Source organism: Apium graveolens, chromosome 5 (assembly GCF_009905375.1).
Source record: "Apium graveolens cultivar Ventura chromosome 5, ASM990537v1, whole genome shotgun sequence".
NCBI classification, from domain to species: domain Eukaryota; kingdom Viridiplantae; phylum Streptophyta; class Magnoliopsida; order Apiales; family Apiaceae; genus Apium; species Apium graveolens.
The window spans coordinates 288,510,203-288,521,491 of record NC_133651.1 but is presented as its reverse complement, the minus strand read 5'-3'; positions in this window follow the sequence as shown (position 1 = coordinate 288,521,491).

Below are 11,289 nucleotides of genomic sequence, written 5' to 3'. Positions count from 1 at the left end.
GAGGTATGAAGTGTTCACTCTTTTACTCAAATGCTAATAGACAACATGTAATGTTCTCAAAATGCCAAAGTGCAAGGTTCCAAGTGGATCCTAGAGAATCCAATCGAATAGCTATTAACAAGATTATTAGATATCTTAAGGGACTATCAACTCTTGGAGTAAAGTACCCTGAAGATATTATGCTTAACATGTTTGGCTATTTAGATACAGATTATGCAGGTTGTAAGAAAGACAGGAGAAGCATCTCTGAAGCTGTCAACTCAAGTGACAGGAGAAGCATCTCAGGAAGCTGTCAACTTCGTGGACGAAGACTGATTTCTTGTTATAATAAGAAACAACCTCAAATCCAACAACATTGTGGAATACTCTATGACAAGGCACCTTTACACCAGATATCATTTATTTCGAGAGCATATCTTTTAGTCAAAGAGTCACTTGCAGAAACATTTACCAAATCACTTGCTAAAGCTAATTTTTCGAGACTGGTTTGTAAGTGTGGGATATCATTCATTGCATATTAGTTGGAAATCCCATCTGTAAGGAATTCTTCATATAGGTTCATAAGTATTAAATCTTCAATATTTAAAGGACTTGTGAATTTATCAGTAATCCAGTACCTCGTACTTAGTGCTACTATCTTGATTATCATGATTACAATATCATATACATTTGTGGTAGTTAAGTATTATAGCATTAAGTTTGAACTTTATTTTAATTGATTTAAATTATGACTGTAGACAATTCCATTCCATATCAGTCTCATAATTTAAATTATATTAAAATAATATGCAACATAGTTATTTGTATCATGTACGAATAATTATGATACTTTTAGTGTTAGTGATATTATTTAGAATTTTTATTCTAAGTAATCAATGCTTATTTTCTAAGTCATGTGTATAAAATTCTCAATATTTTATATGCTTAGAAAGTATTTCTAAAATTACTAATTATCGAGAGATTGATTACCATGTATATAAGTCATATATCCTATTGGTGATTATTCAAGGATAATTATAAAAATATTTAAGTGCTAATATCTACCTCATAGATATTTAGTATTTATTTATTTAAGTATCTATTTTGGGTAGTTTGGATTATGGAAATTGAAGCAATTCAAAGATTTTATTTGCTCCATAATTCAAACTAACTTAAAATAAATAAGCAGCATGATTGATTATAACTAAATTTGTCAACAATTGATATCTAGTATATTGATTGTAAATTGTGTGTTATAAGTTAATTATGAGATTTTGGTTTTAGTGAATTTAGTAATGTTTACATCTCAAGAATTCACTGAAATCAGAATATGATTGTATCATGATTAGTTGTGTGTAAATTTTTGACTTCTATCAGTTAATGATATTTACTTAAGAGTTTAACTATGAACTAATTGTGAAGTATCAGTATTTGTGACATTACTTAGAACTCCTCTAAGTAATCAATGTTTATCTTCAATCACTTATACTAATATAGTAAGTGTAAAAATATCTCTTGAAGTACAACTATGGTTATAATGTTTGATTGCTTTATTAGAAGTAAGCATATGTTGTCAAGTTAGAATAATTTTTATACTTACTTGCAAATTCCTAAACACTTTGATAATAGATGCAATACTCAATGGATCAAAGTATATGGAACTTATAATATTTTTCTAAGATTACAAACAAGACAATGTTGGTTAATGTTGCTTTATTTATCGAACCAATATTGTTTGAAATATTACAGTTGTTAGGAGTTAATAATTGTATGATATATGAAATTGAATGCTGATGTCTTTTTGATAGATAATTGGTATTTAATTCATTGATATCTTATTTTAATATTTAAAATAGGATGCAACATAATTATTGGTATCCAAAATACTTGACAAGTATCAGTCAATGATATATTGTTAATATTTTGTTGCAGATAATTGTGACATTTTAAGTTCTGGTGAATTTATATGAGTTGCTATATCTGACAGATTCACTACAATTTGAAATTAGCAGCATAGTAAGTCTTATTAAGATTATTTATCAATACACAATGTTGTTGATTATAATTTTATAAAGATAGATTATGGAGCTTTTGACATGAATGAGAATTGCTTTGACTTTACCCTAAGTGATCAATGCTTTTTCAAAAACTAATTTTTATTGAAAGACAAAACCTTTCTTTCTCTTCTTAATAATGCTAAGTTATCAGTCTGTGTCTTATAAAATCATTTATCTTTTTAGGCATAAAAACAGACTTGTGCACTTGAACAATTTTAGGAGAAAATCAAACTTCTTTCTGCATTGGTGATTGCTTATTTCATTAAAATATTTTGAAATCACTATTGTACATCATTTCTCTCAAAGATTAAATGCATAATTTTCATTCATTATAGATCTTAAGTGCATTTTATCTCTATATTTCCATATGTTCTGTGATGCAGGTTCAGCCTCCAATAGCATTCTTTCATTTGATAGTCATGAGGTTGAAAACCCACAACTTCTATCCCAGACAGTAAAGACAAACACAGAAACAGAACCAACCAACACTCTCTTACCACTAAAATGAAGTATGAATGAGCGTGAGGGAGAAAGTGCCTTAGTGCACCACATAAGGAAGGTTCTGAAGTCAACCCAGCAGCTCTGTCTCCTACAAAGTTGAAATATATCAAAACTGAGACAACTGCTAGCTCCCATACATCTTCTCAAAAAGATGTAATGGCTGAAAAGGCACAAAAATAGTTACTAGATTCATCCTCTCAACAGGGTGCGTCTATTGAAATTCGCTTGTGGGCCAGGGTATCCGATGTAGTGTCACCACCTCAAACATAAACAATTCTTGATGCACAAGGAAAGGTTACACACACAAAGGATGAGTTGACGAAAACAAGAGTTTCGACCATTTTACGGTCAGATTCAATTGTTCAAGGTTCTTTAATAGACCAATTGCCTTTACAGGTGTTAGGAGAGAATATTGATCCAATAGCCATATGTCAGTGGTCAGTGTCTACCTCCCCAGGACTAATAAACCTGGATGTATATGCGGATAGTGTATCTGACATAGGTGCAGATCGGCAATTTGTCGACAATGATCCAGATATTACCTGATGAGTCACAAGGAAATGTCTTCACAGACATTAGAAGGAAACTTTGATCTTTATGCTAAATTCTTTGGATCATTGTTTACCTTCCCAGAGTTCAAATCTGGAACCCTAAAAGGGAAACTAACAACTTTTAGATTATGACTCAGATTCATCTGACGAGTCTAACAAGGATGGGGATTTGCGAACTCCCATTATACCACCTGTGACCTCCTTAAGGATGGCTAAGGTGATTTTCCTTGCAGGTACAGCTGGATTTTGGAGCTATGAGAGGAGTGATACACTTGTGAGAATGAGTGTAAACACGAGTGGAGAGAAGAGTGAAACACATGTGAGGTACACAAAACAGAATCACATACTCACAGTGAGGAAGAAAGAAAGAAACACCATATCCCATTTCCTATCCCTAAACATGGTTCTTGATACTTCGGGTCTCGATTCTGTTTATGATTGGAACTTAACTCTTAGGAACCTAACATTTACAGATTGGATTAGAATATCCGGGACCTTTGGGAGCTCACAATTGGTAACACTTGGTGATCTCACATTTGGGAGGTATAAGGAGTTGGGAAGATTGGTGAACATGATGATCAACAGTGAAGTCATTCTTGTAGCATTTAAAGGGACATGGTTGATCAGACTATGACTTGTTATTTCTTTTCCAACCAAGTAACATATGAGAACTCCTTCAGACAACAGCATACATTTCTTCTCTAAGGGGGGGGGATAAAAGCTTATATAATAGTTTGGAGGATTCCTCAACTAAGGGGGATAATAGCAAGAAGGAGGAAAAATGTAAAGCATATGTACACTACACCACACCATTGTTGTTTGTAACTACGAATCCTATTATACGGGAGAGGTAGTAAACACAAAGGTGATTTCCTAGTGATCAGAAGAAGTGGTTTGGTTCATCACTATTCTTCATAAGGGGATAAGCTGTTTTCCAAAAGGGGAATATCATTAGTTCTTATCTGCGGATCCTATTGTACGGGAGAGGTGGTAGACGAAGGTGATCTCCTTTAAGCAGTTGATTCTCATAGGGGGAGAAGCAAGAGAGATATGCGCTTCTCAACAGGAAATATGGTTGTACAAAAGAAGCTGCTAATGATTACTTCAAGACTGAGAAGTATTATCTGGCAGAGAGTTGAAGAACCAAGGAAATGAAGATGAAACTACTTGAAGATCAGTTCAGTGCTAGAGGAACAAGCATCTTTCATTTCAGTTACTTAAGAAATCTGGAAATGCAGTATTTGATCCAGAAAACCAGTAGCGTTATTTACAAGTCCTGGTACATTACTTTTTCTAGTTGTCAGTTGAGTTATCCTCTCTATTTAATTTGTTTGTTAGGTTTAACAATCAAATAGGGGGAGATTGTTGGTGAGACTGCGTAGTTGTATGAACAGTTACGTGATAACTCAACACGATAACAACACTAGAACATGACAGGTTAATAATACTATGTCTACACAAGAAATCATGAAGAATGAAGACAAGGCAAATACAAAGAATCATAAGATTAGAAGTAAGCCTGAAGTCTGTCTACAGGTCACTAGAAGAAGTTCAATAATATGATCATGCCTCAGTGAAGAACAAAGGTTAAAGACTTTCAGGGTTTCAGAAAGGTTGAAGATTCAGTATACAAGTGCTACCGAAAGATTTCAGTGTATTGGCATTGATTGAAGATAGAAAGTGTTTGAAGCATAGGAATTTGAAGAATTGAAGACAGGGTATAGACAGAGGTTAATGAAGACATTATCTAGAGTACCATAAAGGATTCCAGTGAAAGTACAATTATTTATTGACAGTCAGTGTTCGAAGTAATAAAGTTTAGGCAAGCTTAACAATATAATCAAGGCTATAATACGAAGACCTGAATCGGGGTTAGTCGTCTGTGAACCTGACCAGTTGCACTAGGCGTCAACAGCTCGTGAAAGGAATCTGGGCATTATTTATAGAAGGATTGTTAAGTTGAGGAACATACTTGGATTGAACGTTTATATGATAAAGTACGACAATAGGTTTGCGGAGTATACAACTAAACAGCTCAGGGGACTGGCGAAGTTCAAAGTTTAATTGTTGAATTAAATTAATTTATTTAATGGACTTTAATATAATTTATTTAATAAACTTAAAATGATTTATCTTATAAACTTGAAATAAGTTTATTTTATAAATCTAAATTAGTTTATTTATTTAAGTTATATTTAAGTTAATTTTATAAATTAATTTAGTTTCAATTTAAACTTAAAAAAGGAAAAACAAAAAGAAAACAAAAAGAAAAGAAAAAGAAAAGAAAAGGAAAAAGAAAATAGAAAAAGGTAAAATAAAACAAAAGAAAAGAAAAACAAAAGAAAAACAAAAAAAGGAAAATCAAATAAAAAGAAAAACAAACGTGTACAAATATTGTCTTGTGGTTTTGTTTTTGTTAGTTCAGTTAAGTACATGTACTGGTTACATGTAGTATAGCAGGTGTCGCCACAGAGCTCCCCCCTTGTCGCCACACAAATCAAACAGTTCCCTCTTGCACCCCTTGATCACCACAGAAAGGACTTGTCGCCAAAGAGAAAAGCTGTCGCCACAGAAGTACTCTCATTCTCAACACACAATTTTATTGTGTATAAAGACTACACTTTGCAGCAGATCTGAGAGAGTTCTATTTATCATCTTCTCCAACAAAAAGAGAGCTGATAAAACAAGAAGCGAAGATTTACAGAGAAGCTCCGGCACCTTGTATATCCATTTAACTTCTCACCGGAGTAACGTTATAATGCCCGATTTAACTCTTGTATATTCTTAGGGACATTATAATCGTTACCCAGTAATGAAATCCTTAGACAAACAAAAGCTAGATTATTGTATAGGATTTGATTTGTAAATCTTTGTAGAAGCTAGGAACTTTATTATTCTTAGATTTTAGCCGGTTAATTTATTTACCGGAGTGTAGCAACACCCCTCGAGGATTTATAGACGAATATATATTTCCCCGAATATCTTGTGTTCCTCGTGTTTATCGTTCCAAACACTATTCCTCTCAAGAACACGAAACCACTAACCGAGCACTAAATATTTTATCCGCTAAAGATTCAAAATAATTTTTAATATAGTGATTATCGTATTCAACCCCCCCTTCTACGATAATTCGGGACCTAACAATACCTCTGTAGCTTGTGACATCAACTGCTATACCTTCATGAGGATCAAGTTTTGTAGCATTTGCCATAGGAGTAACTTTCTTGCATATTAAACCTCTTCAATAGATTTCTCGTGTACTTGGACTAATTAATATAGATGCCATTATTAGTCTGTTTAATTTGCAAGCCTAGGAAATAGCTCATCTCTCCCATCATACTCATCTGATATCTTGATTGCATCAACTTTGAAAACTTATCACACAGTATTTGATTAGTTGATCCAAAAATGATATCATCCACATAAATTTGAACTAAAAGCAAATCTTTACCTTTATTTAGATAAAATAAGGTTTTATCTATTGTACCTCTTTTGAATCCACTTTCAAGTAGAAACTGAGCAAGGGTTTCATACCATGCTCTAGGTGCTTGCTTCAGTTCATAGAGTGCTTTATCAAGTTTGTAAACATAGTCAGGATGTTTAGGATCCACAAATCCTGGTGGTTGTTCAACATAGATTTCCTCTTCAAGTTCTCCATTGAGAAATGCACTCTTGACATCCATCTGGAAGACCTTGAACTTCTTGTGAGCAGCATATGCCAAGAAGATTCTGATTGCTTCCAGCCTAGCAACAGTAGCAAATGTCTCATCATAGTCAATACCATCCTATTGGGAATAACCTTTAGCCACCAATCTTTCCTTATTTCTGATGACCGTTCCATCAGAATCAGTCTTATTTCTAAAGACCCACTTTGTGCCTACAATTGACCTATTCTTAGGTATAGGCACCAACTTCCATACTTCATTTATTTCAAACTCATTCAATTCTTCTTGCATAGCCATGACCCAATCTGCATCCTTAAGTGCATCTTCTACTTTCTTTGGTTCTTCTTTTGAAAGTAGATTATGATATAAACATTCATTCTAAGTTGCACTTCTTGTCTTTACACCATCATCAGGATTTCCAATGATCAGATCAGGAGTATGATCTTTAGTCCATTTTCTGGCACTGGGAAGTGTCCTTCTAGAGCTAGATGCTCCCCCGAATTGTATGCCTCATCAAATGCATTTGAGGCTCCCCCTGAATCTATTGTGTTAACTCCTGATGAGATATTGGGACTTGACTTATGTTCATCTGATGTTGAATCAGCATTGGATTATGAGAGATTAGATTGAGAAGAACCTTGAGATGATTCTTCAGTGTTAGTGCCATCAGCTGACCCTTGCAGTTGCTCCCCCTCAATATGTGCAGTTTTATTAGTACAATGATTATCTTCAGGATCTGAAGGAGTGTCAGGATTTGGATCATCAGGATTTGTCAGTTCATTAGAGTTTGATCCAGATTCCAACAATGCATTTTCATTTACAAAGATTAGACTTTCATGAGTATCTTCTGCAGAGCTAGGAATCTTCTTATCATCAAAAGATACATTGATGGAGACAATTACAGTGCTTATTCTCAGATTGAAAACTCTGTATGCTCTTGATGGTGCGTATCCAACAAAGATTCCTTCATCATCCTTTGATTCAAACTTTCCAAGCTGATCAGTATGAGTTCTCAAAACAAAGCACTTACATCCAAATACATGAAGATGTTTGAGACTGGGCTTCTTCTCTTTTAGCATTTGATAAGGAGTAACACCATGTCTGTTTATCAGAGTAATATTCTGAGTATAACATGTTGTGTTTGCTGCTTCAGCCCAAAAATAAGTGGGTAGTTTTGCTTCTTCTAGCAGGGTTCCGCCAGCTTCAATCAAGGTTCTGTTCTTCCTCTCAACGACACCATTTTGCTGAGGTGTATCAGGAGCTGAGAATTGTTGTTCTATGCCTTTGTACTTGCAGAATTCCTCCATTTTTGAGTTCTTGAATTCAGTGCCATTATCACTTCTCAGGATTTTCACTTTATGTGTAGATCCATTTTCAATTTGCCTTATGTGGTTTAGAAGAATTTCTGGAGTTTCATCCTTCATGTGTAGAAAATAAACCCAAGTATATCTAGTGAAATCATCAACAATTACGAGTGTGTACCTTTTCTTGTTGATGGACATTATGTTCACTGGTCCAAAAAGGTCCATGTGTAGCATGTGATATGGCTCAAAGATAGAGAATCTTGTTTTGCTTTTGAAAGATACTCTTTTTTGTTTAGACTTTTGGCAAGCATCACAAAGACCATCACTTGAGTATAACATGTTTGCTAATCCTCTTACAAGCTCCTTCTTGGCAAGTTCATTGATTGAATTGAAGTTGAGATGTGAGAGCTTCTAATGCCAGTTCCAGCTTTCATCTACTGATGCCTTAGAGATAAGGAAAGTAGCTTCCTTTTCAAGATTTCATGTAGCCTTGCTTCATATATGTTACCATATCTGTATCCTATCAAGATAATTTTCTTTGACTTGTTATGAACAACTTCACAGTTTGAGTCATAGAATACCACATGATAACCTCTATTAGTGATTTGACTGATGCTCAGAAGATTATGCTTCAGTCCATCCACCAGAGCTACATTCTCTATTGCTACCGTTCTAATTATCAAGTTGCCATATCCCAGAATGTGTCCTATATTTCCATCTCCATAGGATACATTTGGGCCAGCCTTCTTCTCAAATTCTGACCGCAGGGATTTATTTCCAGTCATGCATCCTGAACATCCACTATCCAAGACAAGTGTATTTTTCTTGTTACCCTGCAATCAGAAGAATAATTAATTAGAAGGATTTTTAAGGACTCCACTTGTTGGGCCCTCTTTTTGGACAACTTAAGCCTTTGTGTGTCAGGAGTACTTTTGACAGTTTTTTCTTTGTCAGGATTTGTCTTGTTAGAAGCAGATTTAGTAAAACCAACAAAATTAAGCACACAAGCAACTTTGTTAAACTTAGGCAAAGGTTCATAATAATTGTGACACAACTTGTGATAATAACTACAAGTATAAATCGAATGCCAACTACTACCACACTGAAAACAAGGATTTTGTGGTTTATAAAATACTGATCTACCCCTAACATCAGAATCAGGAATAACAGTTTTCATTTTCTTACTCCTCCTGCAATCAATAGCAAGATGATTAGTATTTCCACAGTTAAAACAAGTTTTTCTAGGAGCATTGGGAATAACCTTGTAATTTGAATCCTTAGAAATACCTTGCTTACCATTCCTGTTTCTTTTAGGACTTTTTATTTGAGGTTTTTCAGTAACCTCGAATATTTTCTTTTTCTATTGTCTTGCTGACAAAAGTCCTATGTTCTTTTCTTTCTTAACAGACTTAATGTTTTCCTTGCTTTCCTTTCTTTGAGATTTATTACTTACCAGTTTTTCTTGTGATACTGATGTTGAACCTTTTTCAATGATGGATTTGGGTTCATCAGCTTCTGAAGAAATAAACTTAACAGGATTTTTAAGGGAAATTTTATTTTCAGTGTCCACATCCTTAACTCCATCCTTATAGCCTAGGCATTCTTTCCAGTTTTTCTTTGAGATCATCTCATGAACCTTTTTTCCTGAATTAGTCCAGGCTTTAAGGGTTTTTCTTTCATTTTCTAAATCTATTTCCAACATACTGTATCTAGCCTCAAGAATTTTTACTGTATGTTTAGCTCTCTCACATTCTTTCTTCAAATCTATCTGATTTATTAAGTCAGACTCTAACTGTTCATTCCTAGATTTCAGGATCTCAATTTCAGTTATAAGTCTATCATTTTCTAGAGTCTTATTCTTAAAATTACCATGCAGAGATTTAAGAATAAATTTCAATTCAGAAATATCTTCAGTATTAAAAGAGAAGAAGGAAGTTGGTACCTTAGACTCAGAGGAGGCAGGATCATCAAGACTAGCCATTAGTGCATAACATGTGTCTTCATTTTCAGAATCAGAGGAGTCATCCAATTCTTGCTTAATGTGATCATGGCTTTGTTCTTCCCTTTATCATGCTTTGTTTTCTTGCACTCTGTGGCAAATTGACCAGGTTCATCACAGTTGTAGCACTTGATCTTTGTCCTGTCTACCTTTCCAGCTTTAGAGTCCTTTCCTTCTTTTCTTTTAGTTGACTTCCTTTCACTTCCAGTAAAATTCTTCCTGAAGCTTCTGTTGTTCTTAGACTTCCTGAATTGCATCCTCCTGAAGCCCTTAACCAGCAATGCTGCCATTTGCACGACATCAGAATCTGTCATGTTCTCATCAATTTCAGAATCAGTATCATCATCAGGATTTGATGATGAATCATCGTATCTAATTCTGGAAAATTTTTCTTCTATCTTATAACTCCAACAGACTTTTCTCTTGAAGCCTTATCATTTACTTTCAAAGCAACAGATTTCCCTTTGTTGCTTTTCCTCTCTGTTAGGTCACACACACACTGTAGAGGGGGTGAATACAGTGTATAGTACAATCAAATCGAACTTTAATAACTCAAGTAACAGAAAACAAACTTTATTGAAACAATAAACTCTGTTACAGTATAGAACTGTTCTCTCTCAGTGATGGACAAATATCACGAGAGCTGCTAGGGTTACAATAAATAATCTTCTCGATTGTGATAACACTTATAGTGTAAACCCTATGTCTGTGTTTATATACTACACAGTTACAAGAAAATTGCTAATTGATATGGAATATAATTCTGCTTCCTAAAATATATCAATCAGATATCTTTTCTTCCAAGTATTCTATTCTTCATAGAATTCCTTCTTCATGCATATCTCTTCTTATGTTTGTCTCGATCTTCTTTCCTTTAACCAACTACCTTCCTTATCTGAACGTCCTTCAGTACTTAAGTTCTGATATCCATCTTCTGATGATTATCTCCTGATAATATAAGTACTAATATCCTTAAGTCCTGATTTCCAGTAAGTACTGATTTATCCTGTTTAAGTAAGATCTGAAAACTAAACATAAATCACATTAGCCATGACATTATCAAATATATCTAACAATCTCCCCCAACTTGTAAATTAGTATAATATACAAGTTTAACAGATATTTGATGATGTCAAAAACATTAAGTACAAATGCATGACAATTTAACTAGATAACTACAACTTACAGTCCTTAAAGCTTTACCAATCTTTAACTTCTGGTAACAACTTCAGT